This window comes from Rhinichthys klamathensis, unplaced genomic scaffold (assembly GCF_029890125.1).
Source record: "Rhinichthys klamathensis goyatoka isolate OS25496 unplaced genomic scaffold, OSU_Roscu_1.1 h1tg000161l_1, whole genome shotgun sequence".
Taxonomy (NCBI): Eukaryota; Metazoa; Chordata; class Actinopteri; order Cypriniformes; family Leuciscidae; genus Rhinichthys; species Rhinichthys klamathensis.
The window spans coordinates 847,840-875,440 of NW_026606695.1; positions in this window are offsets into that span (position 1 = coordinate 847,840).

Here is a 27,601-nt window from a genome sequence, read left to right on the forward strand (position 1 = left end):
TTCAGTATGCGGCAGTCCTGTGGGCGAAAATTCCTCGTTGATGCTAGAGGTCAGAGGAGAATGGGCTGACTGATTCAAGCTGATAGAAGAGCAACTTTGACTGAAATAACCACTCGTTACAACCGAGGTATGCAGCAAAGCATTTGTGAAGCCACAACACGCACAACCTTGAGGCGGATGGGCTACAACAGCAGAAGACCCCACCGGGCACCACTCATCTCCACTACAAATAGGAAAAAGAGGCTACAATTTGCAAAAGCTCACCAAAATTGGACAGTTGAAGACTGGAAAAATATTGCCTGGTCTGATGAGTCTCGGTTTCTGTTGAGACATTCAGATGGTAGAGTCAGATTTTGGCGTAAACAGAATGAGAACATGGATCCATCATGCCTTGTTACCACTGTGCAGGCTGCTGGTGGTGGTGGTGTAATGGTGTGGGGGATGTTTTCTTGGCACACTTTAGGCCCCTTAGTGCCAATTGGGCATCGTTTAAATGCCACGGCCTTCCTGAGCATTGTTTCTGACCATGTCCCTCCCTTTATGGCCACCATGTACCCATCCTCTGATGGCTACTTGCAGCAGGATAATGCACCATGTCACAAAGCTCGAATCATTTCAAATTGGTTTCTTGAACATGACAATGAGTTCACTGTACTAAAATCGCACTCCCCCGGGGTCACCAGATCTCAACCCAATAGAGCATCTTTGTGATGTGGTGGAACGGGAGCTTCGTGCCCTGGATGTGCATCCCACAAATCTCCATCAACTGCAAGATGCTATCCTATCAATATGGGCCAACATTTCTAAAGAATGCTTTCAGCACCTTGTTGAATCAATGCCACGTAGAATTAAGGCAGTTCTGAAGGCGAAAGGGGGTCAAACACAGTATTAGTATGGTGTTCCTAATAATCCTTTAGGTGAGTGTACATCTATTCCATGTAACGTAGTTTTCATTTATTAAAATACATTACATTCATTTGATTGACTGTCTCTTGCTCATATACAAGTCCCTTTAATGTACGATCCAAAGCTACGAGCTTTAAAAGTATAAAATTACTTTAACTAGCAGGCTATCTTTGTGAAACAGGAAGGTTATCTTCACAGCCAGAACGATTGCCTTTCCTGCGAGTCTCTAAGATGATTTCTGTGTGAGAATTGATAAAGATCGCATGATCAGTGTGCTGGACAAACGGATTATCGGATCACAAATTAATTCCACACGGACTATCCTTAGGGTTGATATATGATAGCCATAATTGATATATTAATATTTAATTATAATCCGTTTTGATTAAGTATTCATATACAATTGAGCTAATTTTAACCTGTCTGTAAAATATAGTCTACATATGCAATTAATTATAATCCTTTGTGGTTAATTGTCTAGGTACATGCAGTTGCAGGGAACATATTATCCATTTTTGGGAAATTTAATAAGTTTATCTGGTTCAAACCCGTATGCATAATTATTAATTATTAATTTTTGAATACATATTCCCCAAATTAACCAGAGAGACTCTTCAATTTGCATCAGTTGAAAAGCATTCCTTTCCTTGTAAAGTACATGCCAACTGTACACATTTGATGCATCATCATCATTGGAAGATCTCTGCTCAGTGAACATGTTACATTGCATACATACTTGTATGCAAAATATAGTTCATCCCATATCTATCATCAGCACACATGTACAAACATACTCTGACTCATAAAATACATTATGAAATTATTATGAAAATGAATAAAGGAAAATAATACTAAAAAATAACATTAAACACTACATTTTTAGTCTTTAGCAGGACAGACAAGGTTTCACAGACAAGGCTTAAGCCCCAGACTACGGCCCTGTTTACGCCTGGTATTAAGATGTGTTTTGGTCGATCGGATCTCAAGTAGACGAGGGAGACACATTCTCGTTTACATCTGGTGTTTTAACCTCTTCTGTCCTGATTTCCTTGAGGGGAGGAACTAAGGGCTGCTAAATGTATGGATTTTTCAGATATTTCGATCTAATGGATGAAATAAGCTCACACAATTTACATATGAACGCACCGACATAGCTTAAATTCCATCTGCTAGAGCGCGTGCCATAATGTTTACGCATTAAGTCAGTAAGTATTTTGAATGTCATTCTACATTATGAATGCAATCCAGCCAAATGCGTTTTAGACCCTGTTTACACCTGTATTTTGCGTTGTCCACTTATGATCCAATCAATCAATCAATGTTAATACCAGGTGTAAACAGGGCATATAATGCGTGTTTGAGCTGTTTTAACTGAAAGCAACTTGCACTGACATATCTTAAAATATGCATGCCAGTAATGTTATTTTTTTTTCTAAGACCTGTTTAAAAAAATACTTAAATGGCCTAATTAAACTAAGGCCTAATCCTGGCTTAATCTAAGCCCTGTCTGTGAAACCAGAGGCCTGTTCCATAAAGTGTGCTGAGAAAATTGGGGATTACAGTCCAAAACCTGACTTGAAGTAACCTAACAAATCAGTCGGGGCTAAAGCGGTTCCATAATTATCCTGAGAGACTGATTGGTCGTCTGAGTAAAATGAGCCCACCCCCTTGTCTCTATGACACTGTGATCCAGAGCTATGTTCAATACAAAATCCCTATGCAATTTACCATAGCAAAAGAAATGCATTCATTTCATGGGCCGTCCTACACCATAGTAAGTCAATGGGGCAACTTGTTCTTAAAGAGCCTGTCAGCCTCTTCAAATGTGGTAAATCGCAGGCTTCTGTGAAATCCTCGCTCGGAGCTATGAATCGTCAAAGTTTGTCGCAATGTTAAGTCTATGGGATTTTTCGGCCGCTTTTTCGCCCCTGGGGCGACCATCGTACCTTATAAAAGTCATAGCACACCATTCCTGAATAATTCGCACGATTTGATGCCTCATTCGTGGGTCTGTGGCAAGAGCTGTGGGAGGAGTTGCGCGTCAAACTTTTTGGCGGACTAAAAAAAGCAATAGTAATATTTGGGGCTTTGCCATTGGCATGCACCCACTAATTACTAAGCTCAGATAAGCTAATGTGTGTTCCTCTTACCAGTTAAAATTTAGTCTGTGCTTTTGTTACTATTTATTAGTACGTTAGTACTATTCATTGTATTTATTATACAATTTTAGTTTAGTAATTTAAACTTCTGCTTTCATTTTTAGATTGTAATATTCTAATGTTCTACTAATAACCATAAGGTACTAACAGCTGTCATAAACAAAACCATGGGTGGATGGGTTGCGGTGTTTCATTAGTAATATTATTATTAGTGTTTTTGTTGTTGTTATTAATAATTGCTCAGACTTGCAGAAGAAAAGATTTGACACATGGCACTGACAATTCAACCAAATACAAAGTATTTATTCTCTTCCTCTTCCACCTGCACCGTCTCCTCCTCTAATGGGCCTACCCTTTCCGGCACGTTCTCTGGGTCAGCATTCTCTAACTTGGTCTTTTTAGGGGGCTTTCCTCTCAGGGCAGATGAGAGGATGCTTAATTGCTTTTTACCTGACATCTTTGAAAGACAGATGCAATGATTAATGCATCCATGGCCAGGATATAATAAAAAATATGACATGATTTTAAAAGTGACCTATAACATCGACTATGCAATACACTTTAATTTATTTAGTGCTTATACAATTATTAAGCCTATTTGGAGAGAGAAATGTTTATAATGTGACAATATGTCAGTCATCGTGTGATAACGAAAATATGACTAAGCCTAGACAATTGTTTTGAGCAGGTGTTGTCAGTAAACAAGCTGTAAAACTGTAGGCTAAGTTACAGACACTCATGAAAACTGATGCTAATTATCTAAGAAACATTCTCTAACAGCAGTCAAGTTATCATTGTTTGTGTCAAACAAGTTGTGGATTTTTTTGTAACATTAAAGTAACACTATGTTGTTTTTCAACCTTCATAATATATTTCCAAGACCCTTGTGATGGTACATCGACTTGCAATAGGTTAAATGACACGTCTGCCATGGCCTGACGAGGTCTGTATCGCTTTTACTTGCACTATGTAACTTCGGGATTCGGGTAGTAACCGGAGCACAAAAAGAACGACAAAATTCGACTGCTTTACGGCATATGTCACTTCCCCCACCACTTCCTCAAATTGTCTGTGGCCATTGTTGATTCCAAAGCCGGTGCTGGATAAACAGCGAGGGTGCGCGTGCGACATTGGGCTGCGGTAGGCTAAATTATTTACAACAGCGGTAATGGACAATTCCGCTTCCAACCTGTAGGGCGACCGCAGAGGAAAAGTTCCTTGGTGTTGCTTTAAAACATTACAACATTGTGTAACCCCTTTCTTTTTTTTGATTGGCTGATAAGTGGCAGGCTCGACTAAGAACTCCAGGGGAGACACGCACATGCCGTTTCCATAGCGAGAGCGACGCGGCCAGAGACATTTTGACAACATGCAAGACAAGACAACATGCTTAGTTCCTTGATTTTTATTTCAATTATTCTTTGTCAAGAAAAGCCAGCGATGGTCATCTTTTGCCTGCAATAAGATATATTGTTATCCAAGGTCAGCAATAGTACTCTGTGTGAAATAGTGTATTAGCACTTACTCTGAAGTTCCTTTTGAAGCAACTCAATCTCTAGTGCCAGTTTTTTTTCTTCTTTAAGGTGTCAAGTTCTATTTCTCCCCTTAATTTTTGTTTTTTTTTCAGGTCAAAATACTCAATTTTCTGTTGTAGATTCCGTTTATATGGGGTACGGATATGTCATTTGTGGATAAAAATAATTACCAAAAAAATTAAATAATCAACAAAAGCCTCATGCAACAGAAATAGAAAAGGAAATACTAGACTGCCCACCTCTGTATCACTTTGTGCTGTAGGCCTGTCTGGCCTTTCCTTCTGCAACTCATATTGCAGTCAGAAATAATATGTACCAACTATAAATTAAGTAAAGTTCTTCCTCCAAAGAACAGTCATCTGAGAGGGTTTCTTCACTGTCCTGTGCAAAAGAAACAAATGGGTATTACAAAGTGTTGAACTTTCTTTCCTTTTGATGTAAAGTTAGAAAAAGTCCACTTACTGCACATATTTCAGCCACCACTTGCTTGGGAACAGGTAAAAGTGTTGGTCTATTATATAAAACTGCACAAAAGAGGAGAACACAATGGCATTACAATGAACTACACTAGGAAAAAATGTGATCAATAACATATTGCAAAATATTTTTACATTAAGTTATGCAGTTTTCACCTTCACAAGTCAAAGCAATTCATCACAACTCAATATTTATCAGTTTAAATGACTGTACAAGCCATTTGGATTATAGGCATCAAATTATTTACAGTGTAGCAAGATAATTTAAAACTCATTTACCAGTAATGAAGGTGTTGCTACTGGTCCCTGGCTTTTGGTCTGAGGAAGAGCTGCCCCCAGGGATGCTCTCCACAATGGGTCGGTTCACATTTAACCCAAGGGCCAGCTCTTCTGCCGGGGTATAATGTGGGGGTGCAGGACCACCACCTGTTTTTTTCTGCTCCACCTTTTTCTTGGTTGCTTATAAACAGACAAACACATCATTTAACATTTATTTAGGTAAAATAGACTGAACAGTAGAAGTAGAAAAGATTACCATTTTGAAGAATATTCTTGTACTTCACTTTTACTTGTTCCCATGTTCTAGTGGGTCCTGAGGTGGCTCAGACATTAAGCAATTATTAAATTATTAAAATACAAGAATATATACTGTAATAAGTGATAGAACCATAACATGGAGCACTTACGCATTTAATTTGTCTGCAACTTTTTGCCAGCGCTCTCCTGGCTTTTGCACACTTTGAGGTGTTCCCTGGCGTTTTAATTAAATTTTCAAATTCTGCATATCCTTCAAGCAATAACTCTTGCTCTGCTGCGGTGAAAAACTAAGCGCGCTCTTTGGCCATGGTGAGCAGCCAATAGCAGCGTTGCTGATCAATGTTTCTACTATCGATACATATCCCCTTTTAAACCAGCACATGAACGCGCAATTATCTCAGATAACTCAATCCAGCTATACTAATCATAACCGGCAGGTGTGTTCGAAGAACCCAATTAGCCAGATCATGATTAGGCCGATGATATCATCTTGGATGTCTCATTTGATCACGGATGTTTTAAGCAACGTACGAAGAACGGGCCTCAGGCCATAAACTCTTTAATTTTGTCGTGTTGATCATGGCAATGACAACATGAACAGATTCAAGGAAAAATACTCAGGATACAATTTAACATTTTGTTTCTAAATACTCCAATGAATGATTAGTAGGCTCTATTACTGATTGTTTGAGTTTGACTGTGAATACAGGACACAGTCTGTCCATCCATCCATCCATCCATCAACCCATCCATCCATCCATCCATCCAGGAGTATTATGTCTTTATTTTTTTATTATTTTTACCATATCTGGTTTCTTTCCCTCCAGGGAATACATTACATGTTTGTCATCGTAAATCCACAAGTCATTAAACAGGACAATGATAGGATTAAAACATGTAATACACATGAGATATTTCTGTGTAGAATGACTATTTACTGTTAAGACATTGACCCTGAGCAGTGCTGATATTTACAATAGTTTCCATGCACTGACAGCTGATAAAGCCTGCCTCAAGTAAAACGTTTTCAGAGTGAAAGGAAACTTCACCAACTTAAACTTTAATAGAAAGGAAAGGAAGCAACATTATGAGGTAGACAATCAGACTACAGTTGCTTCAAAGCAGAATCCTGAATGATTTCTGACTTTCAAGTCACCATTTCCTAGCACACAGCATCCATTAAAGCCGAGAATAGCTCGTGTGTTTTGACTCTGTGCTCTTATTCTGTGGTGGAGGTCAAGATGGTGGTACTTTTACACTGTCCTTTTTCTCTGTCTTTTATATGGATGATCAAAGTGTTCACGACTGTTTAAGATGAGCGTTACTTCTGTGCATCATTATTCCCACTGCAATTTAAGCATGAGACATTTAAAAGGAAGAGAAAATGTGTCACCGCAAATAGGTGTAATTAAATTTGTTTGCATTCCCAGGAGTGAATGGGTTTTTATGATCCATTTCATATGCAGGAAACTAAATATTAAATGTTAATCGCTGGAATTCTCATTAGAGTTTGCCAAATGAAAAGAAACCCGGGACTTTGTAAAAATTAATTGTATATTTATTTAACAAATAAGAAATCCTGTGACTATACATTATGTGATGTTCAGTCCTCAGTCGGTCTCCTCCCTGCTTCTGTACAACATATGCTAGATGTAATTAGTAAAAGCAAAAACACTTAGTCTCTCTCATCATCGATGCAGAGCGCCCATGTCTGCAGCTCGGTGGCTGGATGTGCCCCTTGATAATAGGAGGAGAAATTTATTTCATTTGACTGTCGCACTGCAGTAGCTGAAATTAATTACGTTGCTGTTTGATGAAATATACTTGGCTGCCTCCATTGAAAGAACGGCAACTCACAGTACTAAACCTCCACTTAGAGAAGTACTTGCAAAGTGAGCTGGGTAATGTTACGCTAGGATTATACTCCCTCAGTGACTTTTTTTCAGTGTTAATTGAGATTACCAGAACTGGGATATTTACCTTCACATCATACCGTGTGTTAAGAGATAAAACACCTGTGTCCTCCTCACAATGGGTCTCATTCATTAATTATTGCATGGTAAGACTTTAAAGACGGTGCACTCGTATTACTATGAATGGGAGAAAGTGCACACAATATGGCGGAATAAGTCCCGCCTTCTAATGAAAAACCATCATCGTGTCACTGCAGCTGCCGTTAGAAGCTCTGGTTGCTATAGAAACAGTTTTCTGAGACACGCACTTAGGACTGCGCATGCATCCTGAAAATAAGGTTTTTTAATGCTATTTGAGCATAAGAAACCACATTTATGATGTAGTTGTTGTCAGATTTCATTGGTGATTTATTTCAAATATGGAATTTAATGGTAAGCTTGGTGGCTAAGGGGAATTTGATGTTTCCCCATTTAAAGGGATAGGAGCTGCACTTGCATGACTGAAATAGCTGCTCGAGAGGCGTTTAAATGATGGCCGCCGAATGAAATGACTTGTCTTAAAGGTTCTCTAAGCCAGTGTTTCTCAACCAGTGGGTCGTTGTTCGTTCTATAGGGGGTCGCGAGACTTTCTCTGTGTTAACCGGCACAGCCAATAAGTGGGCTTCACAAAAGGCTCATTGCAACAGGCTACGTTTACATGCAACCAAATCCAAATAATCCGTTAGTAAACGCATTGACGGTTCAATCGGACTAAAAAGCCTTCATGTAAACACCTTAATCGATCCGATTGAGCTCGATCCGAATAAAATTTCAATTCGATTGAAAGGGGTGGTTTATTCCTTTTCTAATCCAACTGGGAGGACATAAACGCTTGATCGGATTGAAAACCGAAACTAAAGGACTGCGCATAGCATAATGATGTATGACGCGCTGAACGACCTGTTCTTCCTTTTGAGTAAAGTGTCGTATAAATGAGCGTACCATCATTCTAAAATTCTCCTTTCACTCAGCGTCTGTGAAGTGGAGTAGGACAACGTCCCACCAGTCCTTGTTTCAGACTCTCATTCACAGACGACTGGTTTTGGGTGCTGGGCATTTTTACTGCGTGCATAAGCAGCACGGGCACGGCACAACGGTTCATGCTCATTGTCTCCAAATTGTGACCAGCAATGGATAAATATTAAGTCTGCTGTTTAAAACAAATAAAGAACCAATGTAAGAGAATAGTTAGTATGCGCAAACAGCGGGAACCTCTGTATATTCGTGCAGTGTGCGCATGTCAAAAACATATAATTCGAATTGAATCTTGTGACATATAAACGCGCACATTAACCCTAGCGTTCATGTAAACACTACATTCAGATTCATCAATCGGAATTAATTCAGTCTGATTGAAACAAAAGTTGTGCATGTAAACGTAGGCGATCCTCCGACGAATCAGGCTATTTTCATTGCTTGGATTCAAACCAGAAATGAATATCCACAACTCGCAGATTGTGCAACGAAGTTTCTCTTCCCATTTAGCACTACCGTAAAACTTCAAATAATAGCCGAGTCCCGAATAGACGCCTGTCTCTTTTACACGCCTGGTGTGGCGACAGGTTTGGGTAAATAAAGGCCGGTCTCAAATAGAAGCCGGGTCTGTTTTTTAGTTTCGGGCTGTATTTAATCTTCTAAAACCCGTCAGAGCGTCCGCTTGCTGCGCTTGACAGTGCATAACGAGGAGAGAGAGAGAGAGAGAGAGAGAGAGAGAGAGAGAGAGAGAGAGAGAGAGAGAGAGAGAGAGAGAGAGAGAGAGAGAGAGAGAGAGAGAGAGAGAGAGAGAGAGAGAGAGAGAGAGAGTGAGAGTGAGAGAGAGAGAGAGAGAGAGAGAGAGCCCCGGCCGCGCGCGCGCACTCACGTCTTCAAACAACACGAGCGCTGTCTTGCTCTCTATCCCTCGCGCATATTAATCAAAATCAATTGACACGATAGTAAAAGGTTGGAAGACCGCAGTTTCACGTGGAGCATTTGGAGATTTTTAGAGATTAGAGACTCTAGGAACAACATCTCAATGAACAACATCTCAACACTAAATTATAAAGGCCTGTCTCATATAGACGCCTGTCTCAAATACAAGCCGGTGCAGTTTGACGATTTGGGAAAATAAAGTTTTATGGTATCTTTGTGAGTCGGGATTTTCAACAGTGACTGCAACGAAAACAAAAAGCAGGAATAGGCTGACAACAGTTTGTGTGCGACACTACGAGTCACACTTTTCCAAATTCCACCGCGTCTGGATATGTTCAGAGCAGCAGTCTCAAGGCTATCACATTAACGTGAGTACAAAAATCAGTTTGCCTCATAGTCTGCCTAATTATTGAAAATGTTTGTGTGTTTTCGTGATTATCATTAATTATAATAAGCATATAGGCCTGCGTTGTAGCCTATAGATCTAAAGAGGCATTTCAGTTATTCTTGATTTATTTAGTGGGTCATATGACTGGCATACAAAAGAAAAGTGGGTCGCAGTAGGCAAAAGGTTGAGAAACCCTGCTCTAAGCGATCCTGGGTGACGTCACTTCTTGTTGACGTTCGAACTATTGTCAAACAAAACGGAGGCTAGCTAGACCCTCCCTCCTACTCATCCGCACACTAACCCCCCAAACCACACCCCCAAACCCTTCTTGTCGGTCATTGGCTGGAACAGTTTGTTATATTTCGGGGAGCGGGTCGCCGCAGTTTGTTTTTGTTGCTGTTTGTGGAGCCTGGGCTGTCTACAGAGATCCCGTTTCTTTACAGTGTGTTCAGGGGACAGGCAGCCAGCGGATAGTGAGGAGATGTTTGCTGTATGTGACAAAAAATGTTTTGGCCTAAAAAACGTGTGACATCGCTTAGAGCACCTTTAAAGGGACTTTGGTTGCACTAGCTGTATCTGTGCAGGAAAGGTTTCCATGGACCTGAAGCTTACACACACACACACACAGACACACACATTTGTTCTTACCATTGTTCTTACATTGATGACTCATGATTATTTTAAATCTGGGAGGGTGTGCATCAGTTAGAAATTAGCATAATACACACCCAAATGCATTTTTATATATGGGCTTCCCACACAACCTCGTCTGTGCAACCATCTGTCATTATCTATTATGACAAATTATATTTATTTCTCCCCATCTTCTTCTTTTTCTTCTTTTTTCTAAAAATAAAAACAGTTGGCACAAGTCGTGTTAAACCACGTCTCTACCTTTCTTACAGAAATCAACCTCCTGGACAGCAAACAGTATGGTTTCAAAATTTGGACACTCAATTAAGACTGCCCTTCGTTATTGAAGCTCTGAGACTGGCAAGAGCAGCTTCCAAATCCTCAGTACTCCTCTTGCTGGATATGTCTGCTGCTTTTGACACAGTTAACCATTAGATCCTCATGTCGACCCTCATGATGAAGGGCATCTCAGGAACCACACTCCATTGGTTCAAGTCTTATCTCTCATGTAAGATCCTTCAGGGTGTCGTGGAGGGGTGAGGTGTCTAAGTCACAACAAATAGCTACTGAGGTGCCTCAGGGCTCAGTGCTTGGACCACTTCTCTTCTCCTTCTACATATCATCACTAGGAAATGTCATTCAGAAACATGTTTTTTTTTCCCTATTACTGCTACGCTGATGACACACAACTCTACCTCTCATTCCAACCAGATGATCCGACGGTAGCTGTCTCATATTGGCCTGCCTAACAGACATGTCTTGCTGGATGAAGGACCACCAGCATCAACTTAACCTTGCAAAGACAGGACTGCATGTGGTCTCAGCCAATCCAACACTTCTTCACAGCTTTTCCTGTGTTGTGATCGATGATCAGTTCCACTTCACAGACCTCATTTCTAGAACTGCCCAGTCCTGCAGATTTGCCTTATATTAGGAAGATCAGGCCCTTCCTATTGTATTGGCAATATGTCAACTTAAATGGTATTGACTGGATTGGAAAATATAGTACTTGGGGTTCCCCAGGGATCTATTCTGGGGCCTCTTTTGTTCATTGTTTACATTAATGATTTTGTATATTGTTCCGGTGATGTTCATAATATACTCTTCGCTGATGATACACATCTGTTTGTATCCCACAAACACTTGAATCATCTTGAAAAAAAAACTCTTAAATGTCAGACTAGCAGAAATAGATACCTGGTTTAAATGTAACAAACTATCGCTAAATATTAGTAAAACCTTTTATATTGTCTTTAGATCTAGTATTCATAAGTGTAACGACTGCTATGTCACAGTGCTTGTGGCATTAATTTCAACATAGATGGTAGAGCTATTCAAAGAGTGGATGCAATACAAATTCTTGGAATACATATAGATCAATTTATAAACTTTAAGGAACATATTAATGAGCTGGTTAAAAAAACTATCTAAATCTTTGGGTTTGTTCTTAAAGTGAGACATGTGCTCCCATTAGACATACTCTTGTCCCTGTGTAGGACTTTGTTTGAGCCTCATTTGATTTATTGTAATATTATTTGTAATAATACCTACACTTATACTGAGAAACTCTTGATATTACAAAAGAAAGCCATAAGAGCTATTTCATGGTCCACACGTAACTCTCATACAAATGCTCTCTTCCATAGACATGGCCTACTAAAGCTTCCTGAATGTAACTTTTATCACAATGTATGTATGTACAATGTTGTCAACAGGTTAAAAATTAGATTGTGTGAGCTCATTCCATTATACACACTTTCTCACACACACTACACTAGACATAAGCTGCTCCTAAAAGGTAAATGTAGGAACCTAACAAGTGCTAGGTTTAGTGTATGTTACAGTGGCCCACAATTATGGAATGAGCTGGATACTAATTTAAAACAATCTGCCTCATTATCTATATTTAAAAAGAATCTAAAGCAACAACTAGAGATATAAACCAGAGGGATTCGCGGCTGACGGTTAAACCCCTTTCTCTTGGTACAAGGATCAATTCAAATTGAGGTACAAAGGTATAGTGACTGTCAAGAAGGAAGAGAAAGAAAAAGGGAAAACAAAAGAAAAAAAGTTTTTTTTTTGTCTGTTTAAGGTAACTGTGCTCTAAATACCCACAACTAAAAGAATGGTTGTCCTGGCATCTAAAGTTGGACCGCTTACACAATCCTTGCCAGCTGGGTGGGGTTGTGTTGGTGGTAGGATGGACCCCTATTTATAAGCTGTTGCTTCTTGGGAGTCCATTTTTTCACAATAGAATACAATGTTTTTTGGGTTTTTTTCTGATCAGTTGTTGGGCAGGTTACCTTGAACTGTGGTGTGTACTAGCTGCAGCAGCTTTGAACTGTAATGTGTTTTGTACTGCATAATTTATACTGCTTTGAAAATGTAACTGAGTAACTACTCTCAATTGCTTTACACCCGTGGCAAGATATGGACTGAAATGGTAGTGATACCATCGAGCCAGGGTGCAGCCAAAGATTTATTTTTCCCCAGTTTCTCGTGTCTTGTTTTGACGTTGGCTATAAGCTCCTGCAGATTTTGTACACCAGTATTCAGCTTCAGTTGACATGCTGCATCTTATTTGTTTGTAACTCGAGTTACTTGAATTGTGATGACAGTATTACCATATTTAGTGTGTGTAAAGTGTTGTAGTTCTTGGCTCCTGAAAAAGTAATATATTTTGTAACTTGTTACTTCTGTAATATGCTACCCCCAACAACTGCTTCTGATGTAGCTACAAACGCAATGCGTGATATTGTGGAAATAAATAAATAAATAAATATCTAGCATGCTACACAAATCTTTGTCCAAGCTCTTGTTCTATCTAGACTGGAGATTTGTAATGCTTTCTTGACAGGCCTTCCAGCATGCACTATCAAACCTCTGCAAATGATCTAGACTGCTGCAGCTTATGTTTGCTTAAAGAACAACCACTGGCTCTGCACCCCTACTCCTAAACTCACTGCTCTCCAGAAGCTTGCGTTCTGCAAGTGAACGGCACCTTGTGGTGCCATCCACAAGAGACACAAAATCAACTTCACGGACCTTTACCTTGACTGTTCCAAGCAGGTGGAATGAACTGCCTAACTCACCCCAAGCTGCTGAGGCCTTGTCCACACTAATACGTTTTCGTTTGAAAACGCATCTTTTTCTCTTTGTTTTGGCCTTCCGTCCACACTGAGACACCTTTTTTATTAATGAAAACAAAGCTTTTTGAAAACGTTCTCCAAAGTGGGTAAATTTGAAAACGATGACTCATGTTTAGTCATGTGACGCATATTGTACCGATATATATTCGTTTATACAGGTATTGTGGCTGTTATGTGCTATTCACTTTCACACAGTTGCTAAAATGTTACTTTGCACACTCTTCATATCACAGTCCTGCAAAGATGAAAATGTACTTGTATTTGCTGTCCTGTGGCAATACATGAGAGCAGTTGCGTTTTAAACCAAATATATGGTGACTGAGTGTGACCTGGAAGCATCAGTGAATGGTGAGATACAGTATTTTGCTAAATAAAATGATCCTGCCAGAAGAATTGCATGTCTCTTTAAATGATAATGAGCAACTGCTCACCCCACCCCTCTCTTTCATGGGGCGTGTCAACACAAGACACGTAAAGTGCTGCCCTGGCAACCTGCCTTGTCAGACAGTATGCAAATAGCTGAGGGCGGAAATATGCTAATACGGGACAGTGGTTGTGGGCGGAGCATGAGCAATATGACATCATATTGCTCAGAAAACCCAAACGGCTTGATTATTGAGAGTGTTTAGGCTTTTTGAGGATTAAAAAAAAGGTGTGAATGGATTTCTCTTTCATTGTATGGTGGTTGTGTCCACACACTGCAAAGACACATTTATATGCAAACAAGTGAATTTTGCATCCGATGCCCCCTTAAAAAAAAAACGATGTGTAATGTGTTAGACTAACTGGGACCAGTCTTACTTTGTTTCTTTGTTTGTTTCTTTGTTTCTTTCTTTGTTTATTTCTTTCTTCCTTCTTTTCTTCCTTGCGACATATTGTATCTTCAAATATTCATACATCAAAATGTTCTGGGGGCCATGAACGTTTTGTGAAAATTATCAAAAATGCTGGCGCTGAATGGCAACTTAAAAATAAATGCTGGCAGTGAAAGAGTTGATAATGAGAGGGTTCTGGACCAGCTAAAATGTGAAGATCAAGAGAATAATACTTCAATTAAATTCATGCTATTTAGAGTCTCTCAAACCTTTCTCCATGACAGATGTGTCACAAATTATTAAAATACCCTCTGTCCTACAATTTCTTATCCAAGCCCTTACATGCCATAGTCCAGCTAAGAGCGTCGCACCTCCCTGCCAGCCGTGACAGCCTTTCCTATTGAGCGATTGTGATGAACCAAGACAGAGCTAATTAGCCAATGTCATCAAATGACATTCTAATCACATGCTTGGAGTAATTACCCCAGTTAAAGATTTCTTCGCGCATTACTGTTGTATGACGTGGATGGGGCTCTGAAATGAGCTCTTTAGATACATTTGGAAGTGTCTCGCAGTCTCTCACAGATATCTATGCCTCGATTTATGCCCTGGGGGTATTTTAATTTGAGGACACACTACTAAGATAATTTCACAGGAAGCTTCTCACCAATGTGTGTTTGCTTTATGAGCCAAATGAAAGGCAGTTAACAATGGACTGTGTTCTGTGTGCATTGCTTTTAATGTTCAGAGCTGATTCTATTTAGCTTTAGGAGCCGTAACCAGAGAGAATGAGAAAAATTAGGATGTTTTAAAGTATTCCTAAAGAAAGAATGTGAAGATCCATTGTCCATGTAATTGAGGAAAAAGGCTACACTAAATTGACAATATGAAACTTTTATTTGTTTTTGTAGACTAAGAGAGCACTTTTGCTCAGGGCCGTCTATTGACTCACAGTTAGAGAGGTGAGCCACTTCACGTCAACACTAGTGCTGTGTTTTGCGAAAATGAAATTTCTTTTTTTCCTGTACCTTTAGGCCTTTTGGCAAGGTACTTAAACATTACTGTTGCCTTAAGGTACTTTAAGCTGAACTGCTGCTGTGACTTAGCTGACTGAGCTGTGTTATGACCCTCCTCTCATAATGGATATGTATGTGCTGTTTTTGTCTTTGTTTGAATTAGTGTTTAAAAAATCCATATACCTGTACATAAATAGCAAGTGAACACGTTCCTCTTCACGCCCATCATCTAAACAAGTATACTTTGAGTTGCATGCTTACTGCCAAATACATAAGCCTTCCTTCTGACACATGGAGTTTGGTGTGTTTTCCTTTCTTTATTTTTGCCCTGAGGTCCTTCAGTCGATTCTACACTAATAACTCCAGCTCCCAGTAGGTATCGACTAAGCTGATTATTTTTCTCACTTCACATAAAAATTATTTATTAGCAGTCGTTACAGTATTTTCTGCAAATAAAATGTTTAGATCAGAACCACACCAGACATTTTATTCACATGCTTGGAGTAATTACTCCAGTTAGAGATTTCTTCATGCATCACTGTTGTATGACGTGGATGAGGCTCTGAAATGAGCTCTTTAGGTACATTTTATACATTTTTAGATCAGAACCACGCCAGACATTTTATTTTAATATATATGGAATGAGACAATTCTGGAAGACTAGGAGTGTCACTTACATTTTTAATAAAGACATTAATTATGAATTGATTAATTCATGAATAAAATTGTTAATAAATGGGTCACTTTTTATACTTATAATTAAATAGACATTTTAACAATGCTTGTTTAATTCATGTTTAAATTAATTGAATGTAACAACTACCATTCAAAAGTTTGGGGTCAGTAATATTTTTTTAAATAGTTTTAAGTATCTTATGCTCAGTTGGCTCACCAAGGCTGCATTTATTTGATGAAAAAATATGGGTAGCACTTTATTTTAAGGTGCTTGTAATAAGCAGTAATTAACAGTTAATAAGACACTTATAAGACCTTATAAGATGCATATAAGATGCATATAAGCATTAACTAATGATAATAAATAAATTAAATTAAATAATAAATTTCTCAAGTATCAATTGCACTTTTAGAACAGCCGAACAAACATAAATGGTAACACAAACTCCCAGGCCCTTAAAAATTGACCTTCCCAAGAGGGAGTAGTTTCCCTGATCTCTTCAGGGCCTGGACCTTTAATTAACCCTTATATGAAGTAGTTAATGCTTATATGCATCTTATATGCATCTTATAAGGTATTATAAGTGTCTTATAAGGTCTTATAAGTGTCTTATTAACTGTTAATTACTGCTTATTACAAGCACCTTAAAATAAAGTGTTACCAAAATATGTAATAACAGTTATATTGTGAAATAGTATTACATTTTAAAAACTGTCTTCTTGTTTAACACTTTAGTATTTAGTATCACATGATCCTTCAGTAATCATTCTAATATGATGACAAGTAACATTTCATATTATTATCAATGTTGAAAGCATGATTTTTTTATTTTCAGGATGATTGGAATAGAAGAGAACAGCATTTATTTGAAATCTATTCTTTTGTAACATTTACCATTACCGCTGATCAATTTATTGTGTCCTTGCTGTATTAAAAGTAATAAATTATTAAAGAAAAAAACCATGGCCACTTGCTCTTGATTCATTTCCCTTCTTTATCTGCCTGCAGAAATGAAACAAGATAATAAACGGAGCAATTCCAAGAGGGTCCTCACACCATCGGTGCTCGGGCCCTAAATAGCTAAATAAGTATCCAGATGCACTTTGAATCCCAAAACAAGCAGCGAGATCATATAGGGTGAATCGTTGCCCTCTAAATCCCACTTTTACATCGCTTCCCTGGGTGTGAGTTATCCCTTGCGGCACCGCAGGCCAGCTCGCGTACCTTTACCAGCTCGTATACGGCATCAAAATCTATATAAAAACCTGGCCTCCTCCCAACATCAACACTGGAATGCTTCACAAGCTAAAGCAATACCTGCTCGCCACTTACCCTGTTGCCTTGACAGCACCTGACCACGTTCCCTCATAGAGGCATGATTAGTGAGGTGAAACACTATCTCTGTAAGACTATGTGACAACTCTGGCACTTTATCTAGGCCCGGGCTCAGTTGCCCTTAGCACCTTGGATGGGAAAGTATGGAAGTGTGGTAACGATGAGCTCTTAACAAGCTGTGCTGGAAACGCTGGAGAAAGGCTCTTTAAAAATAGCGCTGGCTTCGTTACCCTCTATCTCACAGCCCTGCCATTGAGACTGAGCCATATGGAGAGAGCCCTGTGGGGGAGCCGTAACAAGGGGATATGACGGTGACATTACCTGAGTCTGCATTCTCAAGGCCTCGGAAGGATTGGAGAAAAGCCATTGAGACGTGTTGGATGTTAATTCCTTCTTTTTGAATGTATGTTGTGCTCCAACATGCATGCTACTGACAAACGTGTGTGACAAATGAGCATATATGTGTGGGTGAGAGATCCCACAAGAGAATGGGATGGTCCTTAAGTATGCATCTATACAATAGCACAACAAACACATCTATCAGTTTGCGCACGCTCTTGTGTATGGGCTGTGTGGAGGCATTATGCTAAAATATGACCGGGGGCTCATTAGGGGCTATGTTGTGAGGCCTGGTTGGCCTTGTTTGTGCGAGACTGCGTCTGTCTCTTCACACGCACCTCTGCTTCATTAGAGGCGACAGCGTCAGGCAGGGAGACTGCGGGCGGATTCACCCCCCACCTGAGATCATGTATAAATCAGTCCCCCAATGCAGCACATATACCCCCTCGCTCCCTCTTTCTTATTTTCTCTCGCGCCTTTGGTTTATGCTGAACCAGCGAAAGTCTTGCCACAGCTGATGCTGTTTGTATTTGTTTGTCCTGTCATCGCCCCCACTCTCTTTCCTTAAAGGTATGACAGAGTGTTCATCCTAAATATTATGGGCAGATATACATATGAACGATGAATTCCATTGTGCCTAAATGAGTCGAGAAGAACACATGTGCGACAAGGATATTACAATAACAAAAAGAAGAATCGGGACTGTTAAAAGACCAATTCTTTTGTCTAGACCAATTCGTATATATTTGATTACAGTGGATTACATAACTGGATTGTTTTTCTCACTGCCTGGAGGAACAACACAATGGCAAAGGGCAGAATTTCTGAGCTACTTGCAGCTCAAAATCGATGTACAGAAATGATTATTTTCATACCAGGTTCCCAAAGAGTTCTGGCTTCTATTGCTCAGATCAGGGTTATATTTAGTTTTATCTTTTCATTTTATTTTTGTTATAGCTTATCTGTATATTTATCTAATATGTGTATATTTTATTTCAGTTTTACTTCAATTTATAAAAAAAAATAAAAAGAAATTCCCATGATTTCTTAATTTTGTTCTCTCATTTTAGTAAATCTTATCGTAGCCATGTTGAACTAATTAATTCCCTCGTTTTGATTTAACTAAAACAATGGAACAAATTATTACAATGTGGCCACAATTTAGTAAATCAAGTGAACAAAGTATATGCACAGGATTTACCTAAAATTAGGGAAAAGAGAAAAAAGTCAGCACACCAAGGCTCCAAAAATGCAAAAATGCAAAAAAAAAAGAAAAAAAAAAGAATAGTCAGCCCATTCTCATCCCTAGGCGTCATGAAACTATCGCCTTGGGAATCATTTTGACCATGCTTCAATATTTGACGCTTTAGGCACCCTTTAGCGTCAGTTACATGACGCGATCCTAGGGCGTCATCTTACTGACGCTTTACCTTTAACGTCAGTTAGATGACGCTATCTAATCCTAACCCTACCCCAGACCTAAACCTACCCGCGTCATCTAACTGACGCTAAAGGTAAAGCGTCAGTAAGATGACGCCCTAGGATTGCGTCATGCAACTGACGCTAAAGGGTGCCTAAAGCGTCGAATATTGAAGCATGGTCAAAATCGTCATTTTAGTGACGCCTTGGGATGAGAATGCGTTGGAATAGTGGACACACAGGTAAAGATTCAAGCATGTAGGCTCTTCGTCAGAGAGTTTTTCTTATAGTATTTTTATTATTTTCTTTGTCGAGCACTCAATTTGAGCATTCTATTGCCAGTGATGTGCGTGCTTTGGTCCTGTTTTAGCTTAAAATTAGGGAACAAATTAGTGAAACATGCTGATGTATTAGTAAGTCATGGGAACGAATTGTTTATTCGTGGCCACGATATGCATATTTTTCCCATGTCATGTGCGGGACTCTGTGTCCACTTTTTGGGTGTGTTTTTTGGGTTGGTCTATTCTTGGATGAATGGATGGACGGATGGATGGATGGATGGATGGATGGGTCAAAATATGTCTAATTCAAAATCGTTTATGTGTAAGTCACATGTACGAAGTACTTCTCCACAGACTATAGACAAAGCACAATATAATAGACAGAACATATATGTAACAATTATGTAGGCTATACAGATATAACAATAATAACCAAAAAAATAAAGGATATGTTAAATGTATAATATATAATAAAAGATTCCAACACAGTCAGCAATGTAATTATTCCCTACTCGCTCTGTGAATTCACTATATTCTTGAAAATCTTTAGACACATTTCGAGTGTTCTGAATACTGAGTGAGCACTGTTGTGTTTTCATTATATTAATAAATATTGATGCATGCTTCACTGAACTGTTTTGTTAATTAAATACATGCTTACTTAAATCTAGTGACAGCTGGGATCTTACAGCAAACAAGAGAATCATCGTTTTCCTCCCGATAAAACAAAAAAAAAATGTGATATCATATAGTTTGACAGCAAAGTAACATACAATTAGTTTATGGTTTAATTAATATGATTCCAAAGTGATCTTCCTCTGGCAAGTTAAAAGAGCTCATGGGGAGCGATCAGAGGAGGCAGATGTGCTACACACATAGAGAACAAACGCGATGATGGGCAAACTAGACCCTAAAGGCACATTCCCAGCTATCTCATTTTCCTTGTCATTCTGCCTCACAAGTCAAATCATCTGTAGCTTAGCCTGTTAACAGATTTCAGTTCTTGTTAATGTCACTCTGGATGACCAGCTGTATACATGTTTTAGCTAGTGTTAATAGTTGTATTTTACATATATATATACCATTTTTTTTTTTTTTTTTTTTTTTTTTATTATTTATATAAAGAGACAATCTTCCTAGTACAGATATAAAATATATATTTTATAACTAGTGGACCCTTGGGGTCTGTGATGGTACTGCAGAAGGTCACCAAAAAAGACAAGACATATAGAATAGAAAAAAAAAATATTTGAATGAATATTAACTAATGATCTTAACTACAGATACTATTCAATGACTATTCAATTAATATACTTTATAAACCATTTAATAATTTAATAATCATTAAACTATATCTTCAGTCAGTATTAATATTTTGGACATATTTTTATTTATCCATCCGTGCCTCCACCTGTCTATAATTGTGTTGTTGTTGTTGTTTTTAAGAATCTAGCTTTTTATATTGAGTCCCTGGCTTGATTGATTGATTGATTGATTGATTGATTGATTGATTGATTGATTGATTGATCGATTGATTGATCAAATCAGAGTCAAAATTGTTTATTGTCATATGTACAAATCGACAAACTAGAGACAAGACGCAATACAATAGATAGTATTGCTATGTACAAAAATATACATATATGCAGAGATAACAATAACCTGTACTGGTGTCCCTGGCTCTATAAAGTTGAAATTCCCTGCATTGACTCCTGCTTATACAGTTCAACTGAAAACATGTTAGGTCTTGCTCTATACATTATTGTGCTTTCATTTTATCTTCTCCTCAATTGCTCAGTGCTTTGATAAATTGGTCTGGTGGCCTTGTGTCAACTAGCAAGAGGCACAGCCTCGAAGGACCTTGCTAGCAGCCTGTGTCCTGTTTCATTGGAACTATTCACCACCCATGTCCCTGTATCCATCAAAAACAACTGAGCACTGACACATACACACGCACAGTCTCTGTCTGACACCTGTGCTCTTTCGTGAAACATGTATCACACTAACTTCAATGGCCTGCTGCAGATTTAAAGCAAAATAATCGGCTTTCTTTCGGGCCATTGTGCAAAAACATTAAAAAGCAATTTGCCGGCAGGGCTATCGAGCGAACATGCCATTGTTGCGACCTGACATCAGTCCTCCTGTGGATTGTTAGAGGTGTTCAGAGGTTAGGTTGGGAGCGGAGGATGGGAGAGTGACTCACAGGGCACAGTCAGAAGCATCCCTCTGTAAAAGGACATCGCATACAATAGATAACTCATGGGAGATGAGTCATGTTAATCAGTAGCAGCCAGTATTGTGCAAAAGGTTGGCAGCTTTAAATGATTAAAGTTTACCGTTTAGGCTACTAACAACAGTGTGAGGGGACTATAATTAAAATGAATGTGACTGAAAATAACAATTAGTCTAAAATAAACATCCATTACATAATTATTTTAGGTCAGTCACTCCTTTAGCACCCCTAAATCCTTTAATAAAGATGTTGCTATTGGCGTTCAAATGAAAATGAGGCTACAGTTTTAACCCTGATGTTGTTGATGTTCATTGTGAGAGCTCTGATGTTAAGAAATGTGATGGGCTAGGAAGATTACAATAGTTTCCGTTATAATTATTTCTGATATAATTATTAAAATAAGCACCCAATTTTACAGAATTAGTTTAAAGAATAACGTTTTAGTGCTAAAATATTGTCAATTTTCACCTTGCGCTCATATTTTTGATTAGAATACATCACATCTGGGCAAGTGGTCGCATACAGACCAACCGCAAATATTTAAATGCACCTGAAGCTCAAAATGGATTCAAAAATTCTGCATACGCATATGGTCGGGACTCTTCCTCCATTGGAAATTAAATGAATGACCTGCGATATTCATTCCTCACTCTCTCCTCTTTCTTATCTCATCCAGGTCGTTTCATATGTATGCATCCATCCATACGACTGTACAAACAAGTCTGCATTTTATTAAGCCACCACATAAATCACCTCAAAGCAGCAGATATTACATGAAACAAAACAGAGGACGTTGTTGCTGACGCTTGACTGCGTCTGAGGAACATCCACCAGTCGATTGGTGGGGCTGTGTGTTCGGCAGATCTTAATGATGTATCAAACATTATTAAATCATAAAATAGGAACACCGGTTGGCACCACTATTTGCATTGGAAGGTAAACAAAAAGTGCTGCTAGATAAAAGAGAGCGGTAGAGAGACAGAGATTTGTTTCCATTGTTTCAGGCATCATTTGTTTGCCACCTCAGTATGGTTGAGGCGTTGGCTGCAACGACGCAGGACAATCACTCTACGACACCCTTCAATCATTCATTCAGCAAACGGGGAACAGCTGATAAATGGTGGGCAAGGAAATGAATTGCACTGCATGTAAAATAGTGGCAGTGTGCAGATGGAACACACTAGAGTGCATTGCTACCTGTTCTGTGGTTTCACTTCAAGCCAAGGAATTTGTGATCTAATGTATAAACTGGGGGTGCATTAGTGATTGCTTTTCTTGTTTTCTAATCACACACACACACACACACACACACACACACACACACACACACACACACACACACACACACACACACACACACACACACACACACACAGACACACACACACACACACACACACACACGCACACACACACACACACACACACACACACACACACACACACACACACACACACACACACACACACACACACACACACACACACACACACACAATCTCTGTGGGGACTCTCCATAGACGTCCTGTCCAAACTGTATATTCTGTCCCCTTACACTAACCCTACCCATAAACCTACCAAGACGTCATATAACTGACGTCTTGGGACGTCTTTTGACCATACGTCAATATCCGCCTTTTTAGGGTACCCTTAAACGTCGGTTAGATGACGTTATCGGATCCTAACTCTACCCCAGACCTAAACCTACCCCTAAACCTACCCCGTCACCTAACTGACGTTAAAGGTAAAGCGTCAGTTGTATGACGTCCCAGGATCGTCATAAACCAACGTTTAAGGGTACCCTAAAAAGGCGGATATTGACGTATGGTCAAAAGACGTCCCAAGACGTCAGTTATATGACTTCTTGGGATGAGACTGTGTTGACCCATCACACAACACTTTCTGCATTTTTACATTTAAAAAAAAAACTCATTCTGTATGATTTATACGCTTGTGTATGGGGACCTCAATTTAGGTCCCCACAGTGACACGAGTCCCTATGAGTCTGTGTGTATTCAGGTATATTTATATCCCCCACCGGGATATAAAAAAACATGTACAGACACAAACAGACACACACACACATAGAAAAAAAATTTCCACACAAATATTAGGCAGCACAACTATATAAAAATGAGGACCATGTGAAACTGACAACTGGTGTAATGCTGCTGAAAATTCAGCTTTGCTATCACAGGAATTAATTGCATTTATTGAAACACAATAATAAATATATTACATTAAATTGTAATAAATTGTACCTATAATTTAAACTATAACTATGGTAAATTATATATAGTAAATATAATTAAAAGAATACCAAAGACTTTTGAGAGCTGCAATGGAAGGAAATCTTAAAAGAAATGAATACAAATTTACTCACATTTCATTACATTACATTCATTTAGTAGTCTAAAATATGTACTGTACATGACTTTATCTTTTTATCTATGTATCATGCACAATAAGCATAACAATTTTTGCTATACTGTTTGCAAATTAGTTTTGATGCCAATATATGGTAGATTGTTGTATTAAAATGCAGGATAGGTGTTTATGGCTTGATTTGGAGGTCTTCAGAATGCAGCACTTTGTCAGTACAGTTATAGCTTTGGCATAACAACGTTTAGCAAGGTAACAAAGTAACCTTAACTCTAATTAAATGTACTAATGTGCAGCACAATTCATTCTCCTTAATCAAGCTCTGCTGTTATCAGGACTGTAACCGATAGTACAGAATCTCCAAATTAAGGTTAATTTCACATCCATTGCCTTGAGCAGCCACATTATTGATAGCTATGAGCATCAATTTGGCATGAGTATTAGTGTTTGTTTAGGACGAGTTATCCTGTGATGGGCTAATCTATTACCGTAGCAGGCAGTGTAAACACAAAATTGCCTGCCACCTTACTTCACCTCTAACAGATCCATACCGGGAGGCAGGGCACCGAGGCCTGATTACGTCTAATTCTTTGTTCCATTTTCTGTGTCAAACTTAATCACATTAAATGTGTGTTACTGTCTTTCAGCCTGATAGCTAGCTATCGGCGGAGGCTTGCAGCTCAGGCTACAGAGCCGGCCAAAAGAATACGGAAAAAAAGATCAAAGGGATGATTTTATATCAAGTCATTGTTTAATTATCGTTTGTTTTTCTCTCCATCTTCCAGGCTGGCCTACACCGGCAACACACAGGCTTAATGAGTGCGGGTATGTCAGAGAGAGAGAAAGATGTCACTCTTCATTTCATAACAGAGGCTGCATTACTGAGTATTGGAGCCCTATGCCGGGTAATTACCACACTGTTTTCCGTGGCTGGTGGTAATGTTGCCCGAGGGGAGCCCCAGGTGCACCTGCCTCAGAGTCAGCCCAATTACTCGCCTATTTCCCCTAGCTCAACATTTTTACTCAGACAAAGGTAGGGCAACTCATGTTTTCATCATCTCTTTTTGTCCATTAGTCTGATCTCACTGTTTTAGTCTTTAATATCTGAATTCATTTGTATGTTTGTTTGTTTTATTTGTAGCCAATCTTAATTCAAAACCATGAGTAATAACAGATCCTTTCTTCTTTTGGATGAGTAATTATTTCATAACTGTTAAAGTATGTTCTATAGAAGTATGAATGTGTGTAGTATGACTATAATCTGGATGCACTACATTTATCATGTTGTCATTGCCATGTGACCTATCAGCATCAGTTGCGTCGGTTCACTAACATTCATAAATTCATCTCCAGCGTTGGTTTAGAAATATCGCTTTTTATAGTTAACTGTTTTAGAGTCTGAATACATTAATTTGTTTGTTTGGTTGTATTTTAATTAAAATCCATGAATATTAACAGATCATTTCAAGAGTTTACCCTGCTGAAATCCAGCCTTGCTTGTCACCAGCATTATCCAGCATGTTTTAGATGCTTGGACATGGGATGCTGGTTGCTGGTTTGCTGGTTACCAGCATGGAAAGTAGGAGTTCTGGTGGACCAGCTACACCAGCTCAGTATTGAATGACAACAGCATGAAGCTGCTCCACCAGATAAACCAGCTCTAACCAGCCTGGACCAACATTTCATTTAATTTATGCTGGATTTTTTAGCAGGGTAAGTCAGTGTAAAATGACTGGCAAGATTCTGCACTTTTCCAAGACTTTGTCTTTCAAAGTGGCAGTATTGTGGATTCACTGTCACTGAATGTACATAAATAAGGAAAGGTTAAGGATAATTGAGCTGAAGACTGAAGGCCTATTCACACGAACACAAATGTTCTGCATGGAATTTCAGTCTGTTTTTTTTTTTTTTTTGCGTACAATTTGTCTAAAAATGGCAGATGGCAAATTCTCTCCCTGACAGTTGGTGGCACCTATAGAAAGCAGAAATGCAGTACACAAAAAACTTTGTTACTGACACGGAAGCCGAGCGGTATTTACGTGTTCTCTTACGAGAGGTTCTCTCGTATTGCGTAAGCTAGCTTACGCTACGGGAAAGATTAATCTTTTCTGAGAAATTGAAGCCAAAAAATTATCCTATCATTTTGTATCCATTGTCAACGCAGTTCAGCTGCAGCAGACCATGAGCGGGCTAGCTAGCAGCTCATTGGTTCGCTCACAGAGAACTGCTTAAACCTATGAGGAGACGCGAATGAACTCTCGGCCAATGAGAGTCTGACATGCTCTCATAGCATCAGAGTCCGCCGAAACGGGCGTGGTCAGAGAGTATAAATATTGGCGTCCTAGGCTGTAAACTCTGATTTTCATCTCTTCAGCGAGGCTACACGCATCTGCTGATCCTGAGAGAAGCCGCCGTCGTCGAAAAGGCAACTCTAGCGAGCATCTAGGAGACTGAGGAAGCCGGCCGTCTTCGCCACCTTCAGCCGTTCCGGACATACAGTTGCCGCCGAGTGGCCGCTCTGTTGCCTCCGATGACGCCGCGGACATCAAGGAGACATGTTCGCTTCTCGCCTCAGACAGTGAGGAATGGTCCGGTTCTCACGCCTCCTCGGCCCGAGAATCCACCGGGACCCGCGCTGGAATCGAGGAGGACATTGCCCTTCGTGCTACAAAATCTGCTGCTCAAGCCCTGGGGAAATGCATGGCCGCCATTTGTGTGTCTGAGAGACATTTGTGGCTCACACTCGCCGACATGGGAGATTCTGAGCGCGGCGCTTTTCTCAACGCCCCGCTCTCTCCATCCGGCCTCTTCGGATCTGCTGTCACGGGTATCGTCGACCGATTTTCCGAAGTGCAGAAAGCCTCCCAGGCCATGAATCTCTTTCTGCCTCGTCGCGCTAGCTCCTCTGCAGGGCGCTCACGTGACCAGCCTCCTGTACGAGCCCCATCCCAGCGCCCAGCTCAGCACAGTCAGACTTCTCAGCGACGCCACGGCGGCCACCCTCGTTCTCGCTCTGACAGCCGCCACAGACCGCCGCCTCCTCGGGGGCCTCGGCCTAGGATCGCGCTGAAACTTGATCACTCGAAGTCTGCCTAGCACAGCTGAGAAAAAGACGGCGCTCTCCCGCCGCGGCCAGACCACTGTCAAAGTTTCGCCCTCTGTTAGTCCCCGCTCACGCGGCTACTACAGCAGTGTACTCCGCCATTACCAAGCCGGTCTCCCTTCCCGCTTGCATGAGCGCAAACGCCGTTTTCACGGCGACCCAGAAAAATCTCATAAAGAGCATAAAAGCCTCCTGTGTAGAAAATGTGCCCACAACACTGTGTTCACTCATACACAAAAGCACTTCAATTCCCGTCATCTCACACAGAGTCCACTCTCATAAAGCGGTTCCAACCCGCTCGAGTTTCAGAGTGCATAAGCGCGCCCACGAGCCCGTGTGCGCGTCCCACCTCTGCT